The sequence below is a fragment of the Pituophis catenifer genome, unplaced genomic scaffold (assembly GCF_029215685.1).
Source record: "Pituophis catenifer annectens isolate HBS135680 unplaced genomic scaffold, rPitCat1.0.hap2 SCAF_7, whole genome shotgun sequence".
In the NCBI taxonomy this organism is placed as follows: Eukaryota; Metazoa; Chordata; class Lepidosauria; order Squamata; family Colubridae; genus Pituophis; species Pituophis catenifer.
In genome coordinates, this window is record NW_027256887.1 from 65,142,882 (window position 1) to 65,169,607 (window position 26,726).

Here is a 26,726-nt window from a genome sequence, read left to right on the forward strand (position 1 = left end):
GGACCTAGTCCAACCCCTTGCTCAAGCAAGAGACCTTACACCATTTTAGACAAGTGACCTGCAGACAAGTCTCTTCTTAAAAGCCTCCAGTGATGGGGCACCCACAACTTCTGAAGGCAAGCTATTCCACTGGTTAATTGTTCTCACCATTAGGAAATTTCTCCTTAGTTCTAGGTTGCTTCTCTCCTTGATTAGTTTCCATCCAGTGTTTCTTGTCTTGTCTTCTAGTGCTTTGGAAAATACATTGAGCCCCTCTTCTTTGTGACAGCCTCTCAAATATTGGAATACTGCTACTATGTCACCCCAAATCCTTCTTTTCACTAAACTAGCCATACCCAATTCCTGCAACTGTTCTTCATATGTTTTAGCCGTAATCAGACCCCTAATCATCTTTGTTCTTCTTCTCTGCACTCTTTCCAGAGTCTCAACTTCTTTTTTATAACATGGTAACCAAAATTGGATGCAGTATTTCAAGTGTGGTCTTACTAGGGACTTATAAAGCAGTACTAATACTTCATGTTATCTTGATTCTATCTGTCTGAGAACCTAGGATTGTATCAGCTTTTTTGGATGCTACAAACACTGTTGGCTCATATTTAAGTGATTGTTCATTAGGACTCCAAGATCCCTCTCACAGTTACTGCTATTGAGCCAAATTTCACCTAATCTGTACCTCTACATTTGGTTTTTCTTATTTTTCCTCTACATTGCAGTTCATTTTGTTATATAAGGCCCAGTGTTCAGGTCTGTCCAGATCTATCTGGATTTTGAGCTTGTTTTCTGAGCTTATCTGCTGGGGACACTTACCCAATTTAGTGTTGTCTGCAAATTTGATGGGTTCCGTTTCTATTCCCTCATCTAAATTGTTTATGAAGATATTGAAGAGTACTGGACCTAAAACAGAACCTTGGATACCCCATTGCTTACTTCCCTCCTTTCTTGGTAACATTATATAAGCAATTTCTCATTACTTTATTCTGGGATATTTTACGAATTCCTATTAAAGGTTTCAACTATGGCATCCCCTGGAAATCTTTCATCCAAGTTCTGATAAGACCCAACTCTGCTTAGCTTCTAAACCCGCTGACACCTGTGGTGTCAACTTTACCAACTCAGTGAAACAGGACAAGGAAAGAAGCAGAACTCACAAAAATTTATGTAAAAATATGTTCTGTGATAAATTTTTTTTTGTTCTATTTAAGGATTATACATAGACCATAATTTGCAGTTGGGTTAGCCTTGATCCAAATCAAATACAGTTTACTCAAAACAGCAAGTATGGATCAAGGCAACTAGGAAAATCACAGAAATGATAACTACTATCTTGATTTAAGAGTACTGACAATGTCTTCAAAGCCCAGAAAAGACTTGGTGAAGAAAGAATTGTCCTTTGAATAGAACAGAATGAATAGAAGAATAGATACATCCATATCAATGAGAAGAGACTGGTATATAAAACAAGAGTAAAGCCCATTGCTCACTGGCACTGATGATGTTACCTAGTGTGGTAATGAAATGTCTGTAAGAAAATAACTAAACTCAGAGATCACCAAGGACTGCACAGAAAAGAAACTTATTGGAATCTGTATGCTGCTTGATTCTCTTTACAGATGGCAGACAACTAAAAGAATCATTGTGATCAGAAGGATAATTAAATGTTACTTTGGTAATACTTCAAGGTTAGGCTTTTTATATGTCATATGCTTGGGATTGCTCAGTTCAGAAGTTTCTTTCATGAGTTTACTGTCAGATTGGAATTTTGGATACTTTGGATAACATTTCAAGAGAAACATTTTTTAAAAATCCAGGTTTCAGCTGTCATTATCTATGCATGTAAATGTACGTATAATATTTATGCATGCGTGCCAGGTGTGGGTTTGTGTATTACCTATCTCTCTCCCTTTGTTTGTCAACAGCAGAACTATGTATGCTTAAGAAAGAATGTAAAATTATAATATATAATACCCCACATCAATCAAATTGGTAGCTTCTTTTCTGTTGTTTTTTTCTCTTCCAAATAAACCCTTGATTTTCTTATTTTTCAACATCTTTGGTACTTCCAAGTTTCTGCAGTAAACAAAAAGGACCCAGAGTGTTTTCCCCACTTCACTGTGATTCTTCTGGTGAAAAAGTACTGGTCAGCTCTTCAACTTACAATCACAACTGAGCTCAACATTTCCATTGCTAACCAAGACAGCTGTTAAGTGAGTTTTGCCCCATTTTACAACTTTTCTTGCCACAGTTGTTAAGTGAATCTGGCTTCCTCATTGACATTGTTTGTCAGAGGGTTGCAAAAGGAAATCACATGACCCCGGGACTCTGCTACCATCATAAATATCTGTCAAATGTAGGGGTGGGTTGTAAATTTTTTTACTACCGGTTCTGTGGGCGTGGCTTATTTTGTGGGCGTGGCTTGATGGTCATGTGACAATTCTTTAGGATTTAGCAGAGGTACTGGTCTACCAGGCTTTTAACTGCTTGCAGAGCTGTACCGGTCTACTCATTTGTTTTTGGAGGCACTGGTCTACCCATTTATTTTTGCAGGCACCGGTCTATTCATTTGTTTTTGGAGGCACCGGTCTACCACCACACTGCTTTTTAACACTGATCAGCTGTAGGGCGGCCCTTTGAAGCCCCGCGGCAAGTGTTTAAATAGCTTTTTCCTTCTAGCCGATCAGCTGGGTCTCAGGAGGCAGCAATAGATTGGGGGTGGGGCCAAATAAAAGGTAAGAATAATGTGGGGCCGGGAGGCGGGCAGGTGGGGGTGGGCAGAACCAGTTCGGTGACGTCATATCATCACCGCTATTGGCTCGGTGGAACCAGGCCGAACCGGGAGGAACCCACCACTGGTCAAATGTCTAGGGAGGTTCTCAGTCATTCAGGTCATGGTTATCCCAAAGGCGCTTTTTCAAGAGGCAACTAGACTTTCTGGGTTTTTTTTGAAGAGGTTTCGCTTCTCATCTAAGAAGCTTCTTCAGCTATATGCCAGTTTCCAAGATCTGAATTTGATCATGTGACCAGGGGTGAAATGCCGAATAGGTAACGATGGCGGTGGGTGGTTCAGAGAACCGGTAGCAATGGCAACACAAGGCTCCGCCCCCCAACCGGTTGTCGTTACTTCCTGGTTTTAACCAGGAAGTAACCTGTTTTTTACCCTCTGTGCATGCGCAGAAGGGTTTGCACATGCGAAGACATGCAGTTCACCCCTGCACATGACCATGGAGATTCTGCAACAGTTGCAACTGTGAAAAACAGTCATAAGTCACTTTTTCCCCAGTGCTGTTGTACCTTTGAATGGTCAGTAAACGAATGGTTGTAAGTTGAGGACTACCTGTATTTATTTTTGGCAATCTTTCTAATAAACCTAATAAAAGAACACGAAACTATAATACACATATCTATAAGCAATAATGAAACAATAAAACCAAATAATGGTTAGGGTAAAAACACTATAATCCATTTGCAGCTCCGGTACATCATCACCTAAGAGCCGAAGTGGCGCAGTGGTTAGAGTGCAGTACTACAGGTTACTTCAGCTGACTGCTAGCTGCAGTTCAGCAGTTCAAATCTCACCAGGCTCAAGGTTGACTCAGCCTTCCATCCTTCTGAGGTCGGAAAATGAGGACACAGATTGTTGGGGGCAATATGCTGACTCTGTAAACCGCTTAGAGAGGGCTGTAAAAGCACTATGAAGCAGTTTATAAGTCTAAGCGCTATTGCTATTGCTATTGGGGAAAGAGTCAGGTCTTGATAGCTTTTCTAAAGGCCAGTAAGGTCAAGGACACTGTATGTCAAAAGAAAGGTTATTCCATAAGATAGGGACTACCACTGCAAAGGTGCATCACTGAGTCCCACAAAATGGCATCGTTTCAACGAAGTTAACCTGAATGCAGTCTCCTTATAGGAGCATGTGGGGCAGGCGGATACCCTAGAGCAAAGGTGATTGCTCAAGTAAGCTAACACCATGATGGTGTTCAGTATCAAAATCTTGCAAATGCAGGGTTAAATGGACACAGATTAGGATCAGGATGTATAGTGAGCCCTGGTATCACAGTGGTTAGAATGCAGTATTGCAGGCAAACTATACCCACAGCCTGGAGTTGAATCCTGACAGGTATCCAGGTTGACTTGGACTTCCATCTTTCTGAGGTCAGTAAAATAAGAATCCAGATTGTTGGGGGCAATATGCTGTCATTATAAAACTGCTCAGAATAGTCCAGTAAATACCACTATGAAGTGGTATATAAGCCTAAGTGCTATTGCTATATACCTTATAAGCCACTCTGCTATTCTACTACTATAAGTAGTAGTAGAAGAATGTCGTTATTTACAAACCAAGATGTCCAATTAGTATTGTCCTCATTGCCCTCTGAATTCTGAAATTAGTGTTGCTGTGAAGTCAATGTTGATCTCTTTTTGCCCCTCTTCAGGTCTGTTTCCTATTTTATCTGAACATGTTTGTGTCCACAATTGATTGGAGCAACCTTTCTTCACAGAAACACAAGAAAAGAATTTGCTAAGGTTTTGTTTTTATCCTATTGCTTTCTGCTACAGTCCATCAATTTGTCTATTGCAAACACAATTTAAGCTTTTTGGAAGGGTGATCAAAAGAGCATCTAAGCATATCGGTATTGGGCAGACATTGGTGAGAACTTATAGAACCATAACAAAAAATTGTCACTGACAGATTGTCCTTGAGGAAGGGTAAAGCCTTGCAAAATGGCCTGTGTTTGAATGATGGCAAAAATAGAGTGGTTTTGGGGGGGGGAATCAGATTTTCTGCAGCCGTGAGGGGAAAAAATATAGATAACATAGATATAGATGAGAGAACCAATGGGGTATAGTGGTTAAGGTGCTGGACTAGGATTAGAGGGAAACCCAATCAGCCTCTCTGAGCACTAAACCAAGAAATTGAAAAACATTCATCTAGAAACTTGGATTGGACTAGCTTGATAAATTATAGTCCATAACTTTCAATGAAGAAACTCTGATATTTATCTGGGATGATAATTATGTGTATGAATCCCACTTATTGCAACTTCATGAGAACAATTGGAACATCAATAATATCTATGTCGAGAAAAACCAATTTACCAGGTCTTGAAGAGCCCTTTGGCAGAAGCTTTTGACCGCCAGAGCAGGGGTGAAATCCAGCAGGTTCTGACAGGTTCTGGAGAACCGGTAGCGGAAATTTTGAGTAGTTTGGAGAACTGGCAAATACCACCTCTGGCTGGCCCCAGAGTGGGGTGGGAATGGAGTTTTTGCAATATCCTTCCCCCAGGAGTGGGGAGGGAATGGGGATTTTGCAGTATTCTCCCCTCGAGTGGGGTAGGAATGGAGATTTTGCAGTATCCTTCCGCTGCCAGACCCACCAAGCCACAGAACTGGTAGGGAAAAAATTTAGATTTCACCCCTGCCCCAGAGGTTTAGCAACTTCTTATATTGCTCACATGAGAATGGTCAAGTCTTAGTGTGGGACAAATGTAATTGGAAGCACATATTGAAACAAGAAGCTCATTTTACCATTAGCTGCAGTTACTTCATTAGGCCACAAAAAGAACAAATGTGGTTTTGCTCAATTAATACACAGTAATTGCTCTGCATTTAAAGGCCAACCCATATTGCATATTTTCATTCTGGAAGCGAATGACACAAGGAATGCAGAGTAGGTTAGAAAAATACATATTGCAGTGTGACTATGAAACAGCGGAGAAGTTGTTTTCTCACAACTATCTGGAAAAGCCATTGGCTCTAAGGACAGCATTCAGGGCTATCTGAACATTACTGTCCTGTTTGTGAATGTATGAGTATGTGTGTGTTTGTGTATGTACTTTTTTCTTCCTTTTGAATTGTATCTCTGTAACTGTGATAAGTGGATAATCTAGATAAGGTCCGTATTTGATCCCCTTCACTACAGTGTAGTACATCATGTTTTAGGACTGCAAAATTGAGGGATGAGGGTAGCGGAGACTTGATATTGCCTCCAGATTGCCAAACCAATCCTAGTATTATAAAGGCCACATCTCTGTTGTAGGAATCTTATCAGCTAAAGTCAAGTTAAGAAAACAACAGCGAGAAAAAAAGGGAATGAAAGATGGGTATAAACAGGAAATCAGTATGCAATTAATTTCATTACAGAAGTTTAGGCTCTGTTGTAGGGTAGATAAAAGTATGCCACAATGAATTTCTCTATAATCAGTTGTGGTATATTGAGTCAGAGGGACCCATGGTGGGTTCCTGGAATGACCACATTAATAAAAGCTGGTCTTATTAATAAACTGTCACCTAGTTTGCATTTCAGAAATTTGTTTTAACTCCCATCTGTTTCTGTCTACTGCAGAAAAATATTGGAGCAGAAAATAGCCCTGTCAATTGTTTGTTGAAGAATAAAACAGATTTTTGAGGTTCCTCCATCCTGAAATAGGTTAAGATTATCTGTGCTAGCCAGGTTCAACATACCTGGAGATCAACAGACTTGGGAAGGGTAGGTCATGGCAAAGATGCTATGGAACACAGTAGGTTTTGAAGAAGGATTTCATGAAAGCAAAGGAGAGGCCAATTACAAGCCTAACAGATAAGAAAGGAAAAAGTGTGATATCTTTTGAAAGATCAGGCGAGTTAACAAATGCCTGAGGGCAGTGGACGTAATGATTATGGACAGGATGCTTCTGGATTAAAGAATAGACAGGAAGTTAATATATGGAATTTAAAAAGTATTCCATGAATAAAGTAAAAATGTTGATCCTCCCTACTAATAAGCAAGTGAAGACAAATGTGCTGCCTATTCTGTAGCATCTATTGTTCCAATTGTGGAGACAAGTACAGCAAAAAAAAAAAAAAAAGAAAAAAGAAAAAAAAAGAAAGAAAAGAAAAGAAAAGAAAAAAAAAAGCTCCTTGATAATATCTGTCTTTTTGTGATACTAAATTATAAGGAAGGAAATAGAATCTGTAGCTGCAGCCCCCCAGAAATAAGAAAATGGAAACCATAAAGAATGAGAGAAATTTAGATTATAAATGGATGGATGGATGGATGGATGGATTTATTTATTTATTTATTTATTTATTTATTTATTTATTTATTTATTTATTTATTTATTTATTTATTTCTTTCCATCTTAAGAGGTATGAGTCTTGGCAGCTCACAGCACTGGTACAAACCACAAACATCATAAAAACAATAAAGGCAAAAAGCCACAACCACAACTGATACAGTGAAGACCATCTACTTTAGGGTCCCTATCTCAGCACCTGTGGAACAAGCCAGCTCTTTATGGCCTTCTGATAGGTTAAAAGGCTGAGGGCCTATTTGTTCTCAAGAGAAAAGGTATTCTACAGCCAGGAGCAGTTGTAGAAAAAATACATTTCCCAGGTCCTACTGGATGGCAACGCCATAGAGGCAAATCATATAAAGTGCTTCAGAGAATTTTATTGGGAATTTTGAAATTTAATTTGTTGTTACTCTGTTGTACCTTTATAATATTTAAGTTATTAAAAACAAAATTCTTCAAGAGGTATTTTGATGTCTAAATTAGCAGTTACACATTTTTTTTGGTCATTTTTGTTTGTTCTTGTTAGGACTTCTGTTTTTGATGTTATTTGTGATTTTGACTTTGAGTGATTTTGTTTGTTTGATAAATGAAATAGTCATACTGTGGATGCTTTGATACAGATTGTTGATTGTAACCCACTGTGACTTGATTGATTGTGGCAGGCTAAGATTGATTGACTGATTGAATGAATGAATGAGTTCATTCAGTGGGAATCACAAAATCTTGGATAATTTATTTATTTAAGAAAAATGTATATTGTTGCAGCTTTCTTAACATAGCAGAGATGGGATGATTGGTACAATGAGCTCTTTGATATAGATAGCCTTTGTTTAGCAGCTGCCTCATTTAGCAATAATTTGCAGTTACAATAGTGATATAAAGTAAATTTACAACTAATTCTCACATTTATGATCTTTTCAGTTCTGTAAAGCTAAGGAAAGCTGCAGTACAATTATAAGCACGGCAGGGTTTCACTTATCCATTACTTCACTTTATGTAATGCAATGTTCAACTGAAAAAGGTGTGTGTGTGTGTGTGTGTGTGTGTGTGTGTGTGTGTGTGTGTGTTGGCAGTAGCTCCATGGCTTCCTAGGGAAGAGGCAGTACATTCCAGAGGGGATTCAAGACAAGAGACTGCACAATCCTGAACTGGATAAGGGATGGAGGAAAAGATTCAGGGCAGCTATATACCCCCTAGAATCTCCCAGGGCATATATATTAGGTTAGAATTTTATAGCTTTAGTCTGGCAAGATTCTGTCTATTAGGAGTAAACAAATAAATAATTGGATTTTATTGAATCTTGTTGTGTCATCTTTGATCTTTGGCCTGACACAATGACCGAATTACTGGTCCCAATTGTGATTGCTAAATGAGGACTATCTGCATTGACATGATGGCTGGCCAATACTACCTCAAGTTCTGCCTGTCAGAATGGCTGGGGAATGCTGCTCTGTTTTTTTGTGTCTCCCACCCTGCTAACAGAATTGAATTAGTCAGATTCACTTGGAGACAGAGACATTTTTTTCATTAGCTGAGTAGACTGAGATAGTGTGCATTCTATTAGAGGATTGCATGTACTTGTACTCATACAATCACTGTGTTACAAGGAGGGATTTAGGCTACAGAATTCAATTCTCTGTTAAGCGCAGGAATCTAGATTAAAACTCCTCAGGCAGATAGCCACCTGGCTTTTACTTGAACCCATCTTTAGGTTAAGGGAGCTCACCACTACTGCGGTAATAATCAGAACAGGTTGAGAGTGGAGCAAATTAAGATTTTTTCTCTAATTTTCAATTGGTATCTGTTTCCCTGTAACTTGAATTCATTATTGGATGTCCTGCACTCAGAAACAAGAAAGAACAGGTCTTGACCTTCTTTATGTGATATCCTTTCAGATATTTGGAGAATACTATCTCATTCTCCCTCAGTTACCTTTTCTCGGGGCAAAGAATATCTAGTTCCTTCAATCTCTCTTTATAGCATTTAGTTTCTACTTCTCTGATTATCCTTTTATCTTTCTGTGAAACCATTACAGTTTCTCTGAATCTTCCTCATGGCGTGGTGTCCAATAATCAGCACAGTACTTGAGGTAAGTTCTGTGGAAAACAATTACTTTTCATGATTTGAAAATCATACTTCTGTTGATACAGCCTAAAGTTTAATTCACTTTATTTTTCAGCCTCATTACTTTACTGGCTTGTATTCCTCTTGCAATCAACTCCTATTCCAAATTCCTTTTCACTTAATTACTGAACTTGGCAACTTCTACCCTATACCTACTCAAAAGAGAATTTGTTTCTGAAATGAAGAACCTTATTGGTCTCTGTTAAATTTCAGTCTATGATTTTTCCACACAGTTTTCTATCTAGTCAAGATTATTTTGAATGCTATTTCTATCTTTTATGGTATTAAATCACCAAATGTAGTTTCATACAGTATGCTAATTTGGTGAGCATTGCCTCCATCTTTTCATCCAAGACATAAAGCAAGTATTGAAGAGTAGAGAAGCATTGCCCATCAATGCTTCCTCATCAAATTGAAAAGAGTATTGAATAGGGTACCATAAAGAGTTTTCTCTCTTTATGGTACCCCATTCAATATTTTTTTCAATTTGATAAGGAAGCATTGATGGGCATTCCTGATAACTATGATTTAAATACAACACAGGATGTTTTATTTCATATAATATTTATGGAATAATGGTAACAAAAACTTTTCAGATTGTTTTTTTAAACTGTTGCAAAAGCAGCATATAACATACAATTCTCTGAAAAAGCTAACTTGGCCAATGAATCGTATCAACAAACATACCAAGAAAAGCAAATGGTTAGGGAATCATGTATTCCTCAGTGTTGGTAAGACTTGTTTTTAAAATGGAGCAGCCTGGACTTATGCATTGCTTCAGCACAACAGGTTGGAGTATTGCCATTTCCTTTCCCCTGTATCTCTCTCACTTTTTCTTTTTTCAAAGAAGAGAAAGAGAATGCTTCAATTTTTTATTAATGTGAAATTATTAAAGAAATCCATCTGAAACTTAGCTGAGTTGATATTTTCAGAAGCTGTGGTGGCACAGTGGTTAGAATGCAGGCCCACAGCCTGGAGTTTGATCCTGATCAGCTCAAAGTTGATTCAGCCTTCTATTCTTACCAAAGTCAGTAAAATGAAGACCCAGATTGTTGCTGGCAATATGATAATATTGTAAACTGCTGAGGAAGTGCTATAAAGCACTATGGAGAGGTACATAAGCCTAAGTGGTATTGTTATTTCTGAAAAAGTTTATGATATTTTGATCCATTTTTGGTGTGTGGATGTGGAGGGTGGGGGATCTAACCCATTTTTATTTTTCCCATCCTTTGTTGAAAATTTTACTAAATCAAACACTGAAGTGCAAATCAAAACCTGTTGCCTTCAAATCTCAAATTACAATTTTGAATCCATTCTTGTCATTAAAATTTTGTCTAATATAAACAGTGATTCTAATAGAAAAGTACAACCCACAAGGCTGAAGTCTGCGCACATCAACCCTCATCACATTGTGATCATTCTTTTCCAAAATTAGAATTTGTTGTGCTATTACTTTGATATTTTAGTCACTGCAAAGAACGTGAATTTGTCATACTGGCAATATAAATTTGGGGTGGTGAGAGACTAAAAAAAGAACTATCTTGATGGTGTCTTTTTAATTATTGAGGTGTCACTGTTATAATGTCTTAGAAGAGAGAGAAATTGTTAGTCTTAAACCTGTAACGTGCCTTAGAAGCTTTGCTGTTGATCAAGACACATTGGGGAAATACCAGCTGCTCATTATGAAACTGCATATTTCCACAGGCAGTTCTATTTCCATAACTGTATTTTTCAATTTTTTAAATTATTGATAAAGTTCTCAGATAGTCATAATTTTTAAAAATACACAGAATTGCACTGTTTCACATAAAAAAAATAAGTTGATCACTATTGATGAGCCATAAATCAGTGAGGGACTTTCCTAGTTTCTTCTTATGAAGAAAAAATCATGATAAAGTAGCAGTAGATCATAAACTACAGCTGTGCATGAGTGTGATCTACTAAGCCAAATGCAGTTTACCATTACTTTTTATGTGAGGGAAGCAGTGGAAACAGAAAGTTTATTGAAATCTTTCTGGGCTATTATAAAAGCCAATATACTGTATCTATTATTCATTTTTCGTGTTTCCCAGAAAATAAGACAGGGTCTTATTTTCTTTTGAACCCTGAAATAAGGGCTTGGCCTTATTATCGGGGTGTGTGTGTGTGTGTGTGTGTGTGTGTGTGTGTGTGTCTCATTATTTTGGGATTTGAGGAGGCAGTGAGCGTGGGACTCGATGTCCCATCGTTGCCAGCGCCTCCCCTCCCTGTTCTTCATGTCGGCTGAGCAGCTGACTGCCGCTTCCTCGTGGAGCAGGACTCTGCAAGGCTTGTTATGCTGTTGCACATACGGACTGCAGCACCACTGTGAGCTTCGTCATACCGGCACAGCTAGCATCCTGCTGCTTGTGGCTGCGCCAGTATGTCAAACCTCGCGGCAGTGCTGCCATTCGTGTGTGCAACGGCACAACCCTTGCAGAATCCTGCTCCATGAGGTGGCAGCAGCAGTGCGATGAGTCTCACAAAGACTCATTTCTGACAGGTGGGGCGGGAGAGAAGCGAGATGAGTGGAGCGAGACGTGGCTCCCCTTGCCGTCTCTTCTCCCCCCCCGCTGGGCATGGCAGGGCTCCTGCCCCTTGCTTAGCCACCTGCCCCCTTTAGGGATGCAATTTGGGGGTGGCAAGTGGGGCGGACGAGAAACGGGATGCACGTCTTACCTTTCAAGCTCCATCGTGTTCCTCACCGTTGTGCCCAGGGAAACATGTTGTAAAAAAAACCCTTCTCGCGAGTTCATTCAAACATCTCGAACTCGTGAGAAGTTTATTTTTACAATGTGTTTCCTTGGGCACAACGGTGAGGAACGCGACGGAGCTTGAAAGGTAAGACGTGCGTTCCATTTCTCACCCGCCCCACTTGCCACCCCCAAATTGCATCCCTAAAGCTTCCTAGAGTTATTAAGCCTCTTATAGAAGATACAATGAATTTAGTGTTTTCCAAGCCTTCCATAATACAGTTTCAGAAGTCAAGTGTTAAATCCAACTATTAAAGACAATTTTTAAAAAGAGATTCAGTCCACTTCACTGGAAGCCTATACTTTTAATGATTCTTACAACAGTATTCTTAATCAAACTGTCATTGGCTCTGATTGAATTATTTGAAAGTTTTAACATTTGCTGCCAAAAGTTTTAACAGGGCTGATTTGTTTCATTATTGCTTCTTTAAATAAAACACTGTGCAGGGATGTTTATATGCATAGTACTGTTTTGCAGTTAGCCACTAAAGGCACTGAATTTAATTCCAGCCAGGTAAAATCAGGAGTTTCTTGTTGCTCCTTTGTTCTTATTTGGTAGAAGCAATATGTTTTTATGGCTGGTGTATTCTTTACCCAGCGTTTCTCAATGCTGCGTTTTACCCAGCGTTTCTCTTGGCAATGTTAAGATATTCCCCAAGCAGAATTCTGGGAGTTTAAGTCTACATATCTTAAACTTGCTAAAGTTGAGAAATACTGCTTTAATCAAATCTTCTCCAGCATAGGATAGGAAAATCAGAACTATCTAATCTTTCCAGCCCAATCTTTCTTCTAACTTCTTTAGACTTAACTGACCTGCTTTTAACAATTATGTCTCAGGTAGTGATGTGGCTTTCTCCAAACTGTGCTCGTGGTGAAAAGCTTCACCTTGTTGATTATTGTTTTCCCCATACCTCCTAGGCATAAAGAAAACCTATCTTAGTTAAGGATCAGGCTTTCAAAACATGAGCATGAGAATGTCATGACCTTGGTCTTTTTTTAGAGAGGACTGAGCCAAAAACTGACAACCTGCATCAAACTTCTAATATGGAAGCAAAGCCAAAGAGTATTGTTTGCCTTAGCTACGAATTAAGTGAGCTCTGTACTGCCACATCTATTCAAAGGTGCAGGTCATCATTCTTTGAGTAAAGGACAGTCGATTTATAGTAATTACACATTATTTCAATTGTTCAAGGATTATTATTTTCAAGGATGTCTAATGTGTGTGTATGTATAGTTTATCCATCTATCCAAAACATGGGGAGGAAAATGAATACAACCAAAAGATAAATACAAGCAAATTAGCAACATAAATAGATTTTTTTAAAAAACATAAATCCGGTAAATTTATAACTGTCTGCTGCCCAGAGGGGCCTGACAGCACGATAGGCAGCATATTAAATAAATAATTAAATAAATAAATAAATAAATAAGTTTCACTATCACAGCAGCCAGTAGAAATTTATTATGAAGAAATGTATGAATTGCATTTTTAGTTTTTCCACAGATTTAGTGGAGAGAGGGTTGATAATGTGATCCTGTGGTGCATTGCTCAAAACCCAGGCTTTCTGGTTGAAGGTGAGTGCTAAGTGCATTAGGGCATTTATTGTTCATTTTAAATGGTCAAAAGTCAGTCTCCACCTGATCATTTTGTCACCAAATTCTCCAGCCTTAAGAGATTCTGAAAGTCTTACTGTGTCTTTCTATGGCTCCTTCTAAATTAGCAAGGGCTAATTCATAATCAAATCTGCTCAACATTTCCTCCTTGACAAATTGAATAGCATCATCTGATGTCTGACATGTGAGAATAAGTTATTGTAGATATAGCAGTACTAATGTTATAGCACTTTTTCAGCTAAGTTGCAGAATTGCAATTAATGGGGAAAAAATGTGCCTGCTCTGCTATGCATTACAGGGACATGCAAATGAGAAAATATGGGATAAGATGCAGAGCAATAAAAGGATTAACTAGAGATTGTAAGCAATATTCTAAGGACTATCAAAGGAATTATGTTAACTTGTTTGCAACATCTGACTAGATAGTGTCTTTATTATACAAGCCCCCAGCATCCAAGTGACATGGTTTATTTATTTATTTTATTTTATTTTATTTTTGAATTTGTATACCGCCCTTCTCCCTGAGGACTCAGGGCGGTGAACAGCCAAATAAAAACATCAAATACAAATATTAAAACACAGTTAAAAATATATATATAGATTTGGCCCCATTAATTAAAACGATAAACAAAACAAAACAATTAAAAAACCCTTAGAAAGAAATTAAGCCAGCCCGGCTTGTTGAAAAAAGAAAGTTTTAAGGGCACGGCGGAAGGCACTGAGGTCATGGATTCTCCTTATCTCAGGGGGCAACTGATTCCAGAGGGTGGGTGCCCCCACAGAGAAGGCCCTCCCCCTGGGGGTCACCAGCCTGTATTGTTTGGCTGATGGCACCCCGAGGAGGCCCTCTCTGTGGGAGCGCACGGGTCGGTGGGAGGTCGTCGGTGGCAGTAGGCAGTCTCGAAGATAGCTAGGCCCTATGCCATGGAGCGCTTTAAAGGTGATAACCAACACCTTGAAGCACACCCGGAAGACCACCGGGAGCCAGTGCAGTTCACGCAGGAGCGGTGTTACATGGGAGCGCCACGCTGCTCCCGTCACTACCTGCGCTGCTGCGTTCTGGACCAGTTGGAGCCTCCGGGTGCTCTTCAAGGGGAGCCCCATGTAGAGAGCATTGCAGTAATCGAGGCGAGAGGTTACGAGGGCATGAGTGACTGTGCACAAGGAATCCCGATCAAGAAAGGGCCGCAACTGGCGGATCAGGCGAACCTGATAAAAGGTCCCCCTGGTTACAGCCGTCAGATGTTCCTCCAAGGACAGCTGCGTATCCAGGAGGACTAAAAGGAAATAGTATCCTTTTCTTCTCTAGGTGTTTAGGCAGGAGAGCATTGGAATGGGCCATTTATATTTTCATATTGGCTGGTTTAGTCACCTACTACAATAAAAATGCAGTAGGTGACAACATGTATTATATATTTTATATTCATATCAAACTGCCTCAAGTGCCAGCACTGGTGAGCATTTTGAGACTTTCAAGCTAAGAAATGCTGGGCTTCAATAATGTCTTTTATTTATATTTTATTTATTTTTATTTATATTTGTTATTGTTCCTCCTGTGTTTAATTGTTGTGATGAAATGGGCAGTTATACAAATGGACTAAAACACATTCTTGAATGGGAAACTTCCAAAGAATATGAGGAGTACATGGGAATCTGATTCAGCAACATAAAAATAATATTCAGAAGATGATAGTGGCAAACCACTTCCACATTGTTGCTTAGAAAACCATACATGGACATGTCAAAGTCTTAGAGTGAGTTAAGGTATTTGTTGCTCACTTATGGTCATTCTCCATCTGATCAGGCGGTCACCAAATTCTTCAGCCTTAAAAGATTCTGAAAATTTTTTTGTGTCTTCTTATGTCTTTTTCTAAATTTGCAAGGGCTAATTCATAATCAAAGTTGCTCAACACTCCACACTTGACAAATTGAACAATTATCATCTGATGTGTAACATGTGCATGCATTATAGTAGATATGGCAGTACTAATGCATTTTTTTCATTTCCAAACTCATTGCTTTTTTTTTTTAGAGAACCAGGTTCTGCTTTTCACTATCAATTACTGAATGTAGCAAAATAATTAAGTAATGGATGTCCATACATGAAGTAGATTGCTGATCGCAATATGTACTATCCTGAACCATGAAGCTGTAAAGACATAGCTGTAAAAGGACTCCGTCTTTGACAAGCCATTGAGAGATGTATCCTATTTCTCTTCCTAAATGTGAAGAAATATACTTTGCAAAAATAGATGCTTAATTGCTGTTTTTTAAAATGTTACTTTTCCTTATCCCTGTAGTTACATATTGCAAAATGTATTGCAAATATAGTTTAATATTTATTTTTACACTTGCTATTGTGGGCAATTGCATTTCAAAATATGATATTCACCCAGAAGCATTATGGTAAGGAAAGAGCTTCACATCACTGAAACAACATTGATTTTTGTTAAACCAAGGAGTTAATCTGATCCTGATTTAAGCCATTTTTAGTGGCAAAAAGTTGTAATCCTTCACAGTAATGAATTACTGTAGAGATCATGCAAAGCTCCAGGTAAAATAATATCAGTGCTTCCTTAGGTAAAGTGCACAAACATCAATACAATCAACTAACCACTAGATGATGCTATTGCCTGAGCGCTAAGAACCAGAAATGAGTATAAATTATCCCAATTTAAAGATACAGCAGCATTGCCTCCCAGGTTAACATTCAATCTGAGTCTCTTACAGCATCAGTTAAAAAAAAAAGCATCATAATCTGAATCAGTACGTTTTATCCCAGTCAGGATAATAGTGGAACATGAGGGATGGTCTATCATTGGAAAATATTTTATTCAAAAGGGCCCCCTCCACTTCCTACAAGGTTATGTTCCAATAATCAAAACTTAACTTGAAGAAATTTATTCCTGTACTGTGTTTAATAAATATGCTTACACTCTCATTTCTGTTACAGAAAACTTCAAAGCAACTTTCAAAGTAATGAAAGAAAGAAAAAAAAAAAAGACAAAACCATTTGGATCTGTTAGATATTAGATCAGACTATCTGTCTTTCTATCCTAGCACAGTCTACCTTGGCTGGTGGTAGCTCTTTAGAGTCTAAGAAGAAAAACTCCATGCCTGGAACTTGTCCTTTGGCTTAGCTACACCCTTTGCACTGTAACAAAAAGTGTCTCTTAATTTCTGATTGAAAGTTGGAGGGAAAGGTTATTAATAACTGATGGAACTCTTTCTCAGCAACTGGGCAGCTTAAATTTCCATGACGTTTGGGAAACATGTTTCAAGGGTAGGTTTCAAGGTGAAACCTCCACTCTTATTCTCAGAGAAGGAAAGATCAAACTATTATGTGGCCATTGGAAAGTTTTCCAAGGGACTATAAGATTTCACTATCAATCATATCAACTCCCATCTGCAGAGGGAAATAGCACAATTCAGATAAAGGTTTTTGAATGGTAAGGTTTCAATTTAAGTTAGAAGCATTATGCACAACAGTGTTACATAGAAGAATAAATAGATGTCCCTAGGAGTATTTGGGTCTACAAATTACTGTTCTTTCATGAATTACCTTTTGTCTCAATGTTGCAGTTTAGGCCAATAAGGTGATTCTATTTTTTTGAACCTCTCTTTTTAGGACCATTTAGTCTTTGGCATTAATTTGACAGGAAGCCCATACCATGATCAAATAATGGAATTGTGACAATAAAGAGTAATTAGTAAAGACTAATATTTTTAGCCATAGTTGGACCGGCCATTACAGTAAAAAGAATGTGGTGGGAAAGTGTATCATTTGTGCTTCTAGCAATATAATATCTCAGTTGTTTGCAAGAAAATCATATCTACATAAGGGTTAGGGTGTCTGCAAGGAGTATAAATCCTTCCATTTCCCACCATCCAGTCAGAGCTGAAGAAGATTCTTGGATGAGAAGCAAAACATCTTCAAAGAAAAACCAGAAAGTCCAGTGGTCTCTTGAAAAAAGAACCTTTGGGACAGCCATGACCAAGATGACTGAGAATCTCCATAGACATACATAAGGAAATGTTTGCAAATAAAGGAACTATGATTGCAGAGTCTTTTCTACAGATAGGAATGTGTTGTGGGACAGCCAAGGAAAAGCTCAAGATAAAAATGACCAAATATTGTGAGTCCCTTGTGACCCTCTTGTTTTGCCTCCATTCTGGTGGATAGAGAATAGTGTGGCCCCTACAAATCTGTCAATGCATCTTTGTAGACCAGAAGTGGGCACCCTGTGACCATAGGACAGCAAGCAGTCCCAAAACACTTTTGTAGTCTTCAAGAGTCCACTGTGATTGCAATTATTAAAAATGGTGGCCACAATATTCTGCTATCCTGGCACAAGAAACATGGTACAATGATATTTAAACTCTCCCCATCAAAAGAGGGTCCATTCTAACAGAATACACAGCATTCAAGAGAAAACCACTAGCATTAATATTAGGACTTATAAATTCAGTACCCTTTTCTCTTTTTAAGATTTATTTATTTCACATTTCTAAATTGTCCATCTCTTTGAAAAGATATACTTTTGCTTTAGGATAGTTAATTTTCACTTCAGCACATGTAAATAAGATATATGTCTTTGGTTTCTCCTTGTCCCAAACGTTAGACTGTAACCTTCTCAGGGGTTGAAAGTTCTTCTCCATTCTGCACAATACCACCTTGTATTTTGATATTTTAAATAAATAAATTAAAGAAAGGCAAAAGTAATAACATATAATAGCCTTTCCTTGTAGTGGTGCACAAAAAACAATGTGCACTGCAGTGTATGCAATGAAAAGGGAAGAAGGAAATAAAAGCACCAGTGTAAAGATAAAAAATAAAGAAGTCTCTAAGATGTATTAGAATGATGTGGTCACTAGGCCAACTGATAGTTATATAATGCTTCCAACAGCCATAGCTTTTTGCAGGGAAAAGCATGCACAGATACAAAAATCTCAAATTCTATCCTCAGGTTGGGCTTGGGAAAATATTTGTCTGAAATCCTAGAAAATTACTGTTCCTTGAATTCAATTTACATCTATATGTGGATGATGCATGAATATAAACACAGTTCTAGACTTCTGTATTCTCCTGATATCAGCAATGTTGGAGAGCTTTCTTAGCACTACCTGAACCTCTGGTCCTCTAAGGAAATGCTAGTTTAGCAGTTAATAAAGCTCTAAGTAGTGCAGATTAAATAAGTACAGTTGAAATTGGTAATTTCAGGCTGCCCAGCTACAGTTAATGTCTCACTTCATTCTTCCTACTATGATGAAACTTATGACTGTGCATCTTTGAATTGCATTAATTATATATATTGCTTTTAAATATAATATAATTATAATTTATATTTCATATAAATTATATTTCATATAAATTATATATTATATATTTATATAAATTATAATTTATATAATAAATATAAATATAATTTATATTTCAGTTAGATCTGAAAATGCAAATATTATGTATTTCTATGTCCTCTTTTATCCTGGAAAATTGCTACAGGCCTGTTTCAATTGAATCTTCATGTTTGCTCATGTCTGAGTTCCATGGTTCGAGATTGAAACCTGGTGAGCAAATTGGAGGACATTTAACCAAACTGAAAGGAATCAGAAAAGAATTGAGAGAAAGAGGCTATCTTACTGATGATATTCAAATGATCAGCATTATTATCAACTCATTGAATTATGAATGGAAAGATGCCATTACAAAGATTAATCTAGTACCTGTTGCTCAACGCATAGTGGATCATATATGCAGACTTTTAATTGAAGAAGAAGCACTTATGTTAGCTACTCCACATTTGAGAGGACCACCCGCATCAAGAGCTCCAGCGAGGCGACTTCCGGTTTCCTTGTCTTCGGCGTCGGCGGCGCTCTTTGAAGCTCCGCCAGCCCCGCCGCCTGTAGAGCCGCTTCGAAACGAAGAAGCGGCTCGAAAACTTCTAGATCCTAAAGGATTGAAGAAGAGAGATCGCAGGGCACTGGTTGAGCCCCTGTGACCCCCCAGGGAAGTTTCTGGGGAGAGAACAGGCGTGGCTCCCTTCCAGCCTGCTGAAACTCCGGGCGACGTGGGACGATTCTGCTTTTGCAGAACAAGCCGGCTGCAGGAAACTTAAAGCGAAAGAACCGGCTTTAATAAACAGCGAAACTACCTGAATCCTGAAATTTGGAAACGCAAGTATCAGCACTTTATTGACTTTCAATTTGAGAAATGCGAGTGAGTGAAAGTGCTTTGAAAAGAAAAAAATATGGCGCCTAGCCTCAGAGTTAACGAGCCAGTGAATGTGGATTGGTGAAGTTATCTTGTTTTGTTACAAAGTTTCCAAGTTGTTACAAAGTTGCCCTGCTTGTTAAAAGAGAAACAATAATTTCTCCCTTTTTAATACTGGACTTTGCTTTATTCCAGTCTTTATTTGATTAAATCTGGGGGATTTTTTTAGAAGTTTTTGTGCAGGAGGGAAAGGAAAAGGAACCTCCCTTTTCAGAAAAACTAGATCACGAGCCAGGATGGCTTCAAAGAAGCAGGAAGGGAAGGCGTCAGGGGGGGGATCCCCCACACACAAACATGAAAAGCAACCTCCCCCTGCTCAACAGTTACAAACTCAGAAAAAAGAATTTGATGTGGGAGATTTAAAAGAATTTATTTCTAAAACTTTGGATGACAAATTTCAAAAATCCCAACAGGAGATAGATGATAAACTTCAAAAATCACATCAGGAATTTATGCAGGAAATTAATGAAGTTAAAGACATGGTGAATCAGAATCAAAAAAAGGTGACCAAAAAAATATCAGAAGTGGCGTCTGGCCTGGTAGAATTTATTGGGAAAGTTGATTTTAAAGTTGAAGAATTTAAATCAGAAGTTAATGTCAAGATGAAAGACAATGATTATAAAATTGATGAAGTTGACAATAAAATGCAGAGAATTGAAGATGAGATTGTTATGATACAATTCCGGGCGATGGAATTTGCTATACGGCTTCGGGGAATTCGAGAGGAGGAGAGACAGGACTTGAGACAAGTTTGCTCTGAAGCCTTGGCTAAGATTTTACAAGCTAGTCCTGATTTGGTATTTCACAAAATAGATAAAATTTACAGAGTCAACTCTTGGGTGGCCAGACAAAGACAACTGCCTAGAGATATGGTGATATATTTCACTGATAGAGAAATTAGAAATCATATCCTGCAAAAATCTTTTCATACTTCTGTACAAGTGGGGGGTTCACGACTTGAAATTTTTAAAGAATTACCTCCTAAAATGCTGAAAGCTAGAAAAGAATTTGGTTTTCTTGTTAAGGAATTGAAAAATTTACAGATACCCTTCCGGTGGGATGCACCAGCTGGGATAATTTTTAGATACAAGGGAGAAGGATATCGGTTGAATACCGTGGAGAAGGCACAACATTTTTATAGTACTATACTTAAGGAAAGAACTCCATCTCCACGTACATCTACAGTTTTGGAGATTAAGGAGAGTGAAGAGAGGCAATTGGAAGAACAGTCTAAGCAGGAATTAGAAACAGTGCAAGGTGCAGAAGGAGGTTTTTTGAGTGAGCCCTTGCTGGATTCTTCTCCAATTTTGGATTTGATTCAGTTGGCTGAAGTGAAAGATCAACGTATAACTAGAGCTCAATCTAAGCTATTTAAACAACAGCAACAACAACAACAGGAAAGACAAGACAAGAAGGCAGTTAAGAGTACCGTACAAGAGAGTGGCGCTATGGGAGGAGCGAGATCGAAGCTTTCGGAGGAACTTCAAAGATATTGCTCCGCGCTCCAGAAAGAGGCCGATGACCTTTAAGTGTCTATCTTGGAATGTCAATGGGTTGAATTCAGCACAGAAAAGGAAGAAAATATTTACATATTTGAAACAATTTAATAATGATATAATATGTTTACAAGAAACGCATATAACTACTCAAGATCAAAAATATTTGATAAACTCAAAATTAGGAGTACATTTTATATCTTCGACTTCGCAGAAAAAGAATGGTGTGGTTATTTATGTAAATAAAAAATTAATAGCGAAAGTTATAGAAGCAGATCAAGATGGTAGGTTTGTAGCAATTGAATTGCTTACAGCAAATGGACCAATTCTTTTGATTGGAATTTATGCTCCCAACCAACAACAGGATTATTTTTATAAGATATTACATACTAAAATATTGCAATGGGACTATAGATCTATTTTAATTATGGGAGACTGGAATGGAGTAATTGATTCTAAATTAGATAAAAAGAGCTTGGCAAAGTCTAGAATTAGACTACCACAGACTTTTTTTGATATGAAAGAAGATATGGAATTAAAAGATGTTTGGAGAATACATAATTCAAATGTATTGGATTACACTTTTTTTTCTGATAGACATAGATCTTTTTCTAGGATTGACTTTATCCTGTTGTCAAATGATCTACTTGTTAAGACCAAAAGAACAAAGATTTTTCCAAGAACCTTGACTGACCATAGCCCTGTATGGATAGAAATTGAGATGGATAAGGTTGAGAGACGCTCTTGGAGATTAAATGAGAACTTGTTTAGATATGAAAAAAATATAATAGAACTTAAAAAGCATTTGAAAGAATTTTTTGAAATAAATTTGAATAAAGGTACTCCAATTGAAATTGTTTGGGATGCAAGTAAAGCTTATATGAGAGGGGTACTTATCTATATGAACTCTAAACACAGACAGTTCCGACAAAAGAAAAGAATCGAGTTGGAAATGGAAATAAAGAATAAAGAACAGCTACTTATTAAAAACCCAACAGATGAAAGAATTCGAGGTGCTATAAAACTTTTGAAAGACCAATTTCAAATGCTTATGGCGGAACAAGTTGCAACAAGCCTACAATATGCGAAGCATAATACATTTTGCAACGCTAACAAACCGGGCAGATGGTTGGCTTACACATTGAGGAAAAAACAAAGTATACGGACTATTGATAGTATTGATATTGGCGGGAAAGAAATCTTTCAACAAAAATTAATTAAAGAAGCTTTTGTGGATTATTATACTAAATTATATGCTAAAGAAGAGGTGCAGAATGGACTTATAGAAAAATATTTAAATGATAAGAGAATTACAAAAATTACTGATCAACAAAAGGAAAGAATGAATTATCCCATAACAGAGGAGGAGATAACAGCAGCAATTAAACAGTTAAAAACAGCCAAAGCTCCTGGCACGGATGGTCTGACTGCAGTGTATTATAAAACTTTGCAAGCTGAAATGGTGGGACAACTTAGAGACTTATTTTGTAACATTCAACAAGGGGGTAAAATACCCCCATCTTGGACAACTGCTTATATATCTTTGATACCAAAAGAACAAGTTGGTCCTAAAAAACCAGAGAATTATAGACCAATATCTCTTTTGAATACAGACTATAAAATTTATGCGAAGGTATTAGCCAACAGATTGATGCCAGTAATTCAAAAGGTGATTCATGAGGATCAAGCGGGATTTATTGAAGGCAGATATATGAAGGACAATGTAAGGCAAGTAATAGACTTATTGGAATATCTTGATAAGAATAAACAGATTCCTGCAGTGCTGGCTTTTTTGGACGCAGAGAAGGCCTTTGATAGAGTGGATTGGAATTTTCTATTAAAGACTTTAAAAAAGATGGACTTTGGGGACCAATTTATACAGGCAATCTCAGCAATTTATCAAGAGCAAAAGGCACAGATTATTATTAATGGAAGTTTGACGACAGAGTTTAAAATTGAAAAAGGAACAAGACAGGGATGTCCGTTGTCCCCACTTTTATTTATTTTAACATTGGAAGTCTTGTTAAACACAATACGGGATTCTAAAATTTTGAAAGGCATAATGATAAGGCAAGAGGATTACAGAATAAAGGCATTTGCAGATGATCTGGTGGTTACCCTATCACAACCAATGGAATCAATAATCTTGATGAATGACATTATACAAGACTATGGTAGAGTTTCAGGTTTTAGACTGAATTCAAAAAAGACCAAAATGATAGTTAAAAATATGACACAAGATCGTAAATATGAGCTTGAAAGGAGGGCAGGTTTTGAAATTGTACCTAAGGTAAAATATCTTGGAGTTCAGGTTGCAGAATCAAATTTGAAATTGTTTCAAAATAATTATGAGGTGTTGTGGCGAGAGGTCCAGAAAGATATGGAGACCTGGAAAAAGCTGCAACTGTCTTTACTTGGAAGAATAGCAGCAGTTAAGATGAATATTTTGCCAAGACTTCTGTTTTTGTTTCAAATGATTCCGGTGCTTAAAAGTGATAAACAATTGAAAGTTTGGCAGTCTGGTGTGAATAAGTTTGTCTGGAACGAGAAGAAGCCGAGAGTGAAACTGAAAATTATGCAAGATGTTCCAGAAAGAGGAGGCCTTAAACTCCCAAACCTACAGTTATATTATGATGCTGCAGCTTTAACTTTAACAAGTGATTGGTTTGGAAGTAAAAAGACTGGAATACTAAACGCAGAAAGTTTTGATCTCGAATTTGGATGGCATGCTTATTTATTTTATGACGACAAAGTAGATAAAGTATTTAAAAGCCATATACTTAGAGACTCCTTGATGAGAGTTTGGAAGAAGCACCGACTCAAATGGGATTACAAAATACCGCTATGGCTGGATCTTGGTCATACTTTGTGGAATACAAATATAATGTCACTCGGGGGGTTTTTATACAAAGAGGTTCTTTTTACAGATGCGGGCAGATGGCAGCTGAAGACATTACAGACACTGTTGGATGAAGGACTTAATCTAACTTGGTTACAATATAATCAATTACAATTGAGATGGAAAGAGGACCAAAAAACTGGTATTATGTTGCATGAGGAAGAATTGGTTAGACATATAAAAGAGAAAGGTCCAATGCATATTAAAAGGCTTTATAATGTTTTGCTAGAAAGGGATTCAGAAACCGAATTAGTTAAAGATTGTATGATTAAGTGGGCACAAAATTTTGAAGAACCAGTGATGTTGGAAACATGGGAAAAAATTTGGGTTCAGAATGTTAAATTTACACAGTCGCAGAATCTGAGGGAAAATTTCTATAAAATGTTTTATAGATGGCATTTAGATCCCAAAAAGTTGTCATGTATGTACCCTAATGTTCAGCCAAAATGTTGGAGATGCGAATGTTTGGATGCTACGTATTATCATGTTTGGTGGACCTGTAGGAAAGTTAAGGCTTTTTGGATAAAAATTTGGTGGGTCATGCAGAATGTTTTGAAGAAAAAAATTCAGTTTTCTCCACAACTGTTTTTATTGGGTATAGTTAAGGGTTTTACATTGGGTGAAACAAAATTGATATTGTATATGATAACGGCAGCAAGACTGTTGATAGGTAAATACTGGAAGAATGAAGCTTTGCCCACTATCGAGGAATGGACTGTGAAGATGGCCAGTTTTGCAGAGATGGCGAAGATTTCAGCGTATTTAAAAGATTGTTCACAAGAGACTTATGAATGGGAATGGAAAAGGTGGATAGAATATGTTCAGAACAAATATCAAACTAGAAAGTATCAAATAGCTTTTATTTGAAAATAATGTATTAGAAATATTTTAATGCAAAGGGATAAAGAGGAAAAACTTTATAGGGGGAGGGACGGGTTCAGGCTTATATATTAGTGTCATTAGTTATGAGTAAGTAATAGGGAAGTCTGGGGGGGGAGGGTTAGGGAGGGTTAGGGAGGATGGGAAGTTTGGGGCGGGAGGTGGGGGGTGAAAAAGGGGGTGAAAATGTAATTGTAAAACTTTTGCAATAAAAAAAAAAAAAAAGAGCTCCAGCGAGGCATCCCTTCCGAGGAAGAGCCTATGTTCCAAGGATGCCAAGATTCTACATCTGTAATCATGTGGGACATGCCACCGGGATTGTCCCCAACGAGTTCCAGCTCCCGCCACGTACCAGCCCAGAGGAACAGATTCCAGAGGAGGCAGAGGCAGAGGTGGAAGACAAGGTCGTCGTGGTCCCAGGCGTGATCCACAAGCTCCACTTGCTACATTGGCTTTAACGAACGATCCACAACCTCAACCAGAGTACGATAGACGACTCCTGTGGACTTTGGACAGTGGTGCAGTGTTGCATGTTACCTACAGAAAGGAACTTTTCACAGAGATGCACGAGCCTGAACCTGAACTATGTGAACTTTATTCTTTTTCCAATCATCCTTGTCAGGTCAAAGGAAAAGGAACTGTTTATGTTGAAGAGCTCGATACATTCATTCCTGATGTTTATTATATACCAACAGCAAATAGTAATTTGCTTAGTCAGTGTCACTTGTCTAGAGTATTAAAGTCCCAGGTTCACCACCTTGAAAAAGCAAGTTACATAGTTAAAGATGGAGATATTGTTGCTGAAACCATATTAATTGGTGGTGTTTATTACTTAAAGCCAAAGCCTAAATCACAAGCACAGGCAAGTATGCCAGCTCCAAAAAGGGAGAGCACAGGCCCAGAGAGAGATGTTCCAGAGAGAGATCCTGTTGCTACTCCAAAGGCTCCTAAAGCCAACAAAAAGAAAATTAGGAAACAGGTTGCTCAGAGCAAGCCTGAGGTTCTTCATAAAAATGTTAATGTTGAGAATTCACTAACTGGTAAACCTTTGCATTTCAGATGCATCCATAAATGGCATAGAAGATTGGGGCATGCCAGTTTCTGTGTTCTTAGGAAGATGCCAGAGTTCGCAAAAGGTTTGGGTCTAAAGGGGCGTAAGGTGTTTTTGGATTGTGCTGTCTGCAAGAAAGCCAAATCCAAAGCAGCAGCCATTCCAAAATGCGCTACATGCCTGTCAACACGCATTTTTGATTTGGTTCACACTGATATAGTTGGTCCTTTTCTGCCAACACTTGGTGGTAGAAAATATTTTCTAACAATTGTTGATAATTACTCTAGATATGGATATGTATATCCTATGAAAGAAAAATCTGAGACTTTTCAGATCTTTAAAGACTTTGCTGCTCTTGTTTCTACCCAACACCAAGTTCACATTGCCAGAATCCAGAGTGATCGTGGTGCTGAATTCATGTCTCAGCGTTTCCAGTACTGATTGCGTAAGAATGGAATTCTTCATCAGACGTTGGCTCCTTACATACCGGCTCATAACGGAGTCATAGAGAGATGACAAGGGGTACTACAAACCATGATGCGTTGTCTCCTAGAAGACGCCAACCTTAGTAT